The following is a 414-nucleotide window of genomic DNA, read 5'->3' as shown; positions in this document are numbered from 1 at the left end:
GGATGTGGAGCGGGAGGTAAGCCTGGCTCCTATGGCTGTGCTGCACCATCCGCAGCCCTCTGCCCATGCCTTCCTCCCAGCCTGGCACTGCTCCTCATCCTCGGGAGAGGCCCTGACCCCAGCCCTGCTGCGCGCTCTGTCCCTGCAGAGGGAGGTCCTCACCCCCACGCCCCCGGCTGGCATCACTCGCTCCAAGTCCAAGCACGAGCTGAAGCTGCTGGAGAAGATCCCGGACAACGCTGAGGCGACGGTGGTGCTTGTGGGTATGGAGGGGTGGCAGGGGGGTTGGAGAGGATGGGGGGGTTGGGAGTTGCATGCTGGGCTCCCGTGGTGACCCCCTGTGCCCCACGGTGACCCCCTGTGCCCCCCCAGGCTGCGTGGAGTTCCTGGACCAGCCCACCATGGCCTTTGTGC

Source organism: Pygoscelis adeliae, unplaced genomic scaffold (assembly GCF_000699105.1).
Source record: "Pygoscelis adeliae isolate BGI_AS28 unplaced genomic scaffold, ASM69910v1 Scaffold348, whole genome shotgun sequence".
Classification (NCBI taxonomy): domain Eukaryota; kingdom Metazoa; phylum Chordata; class Aves; order Sphenisciformes; family Spheniscidae; genus Pygoscelis; species Pygoscelis adeliae.
This window is presented reverse-complemented; position numbering follows the sequence as displayed.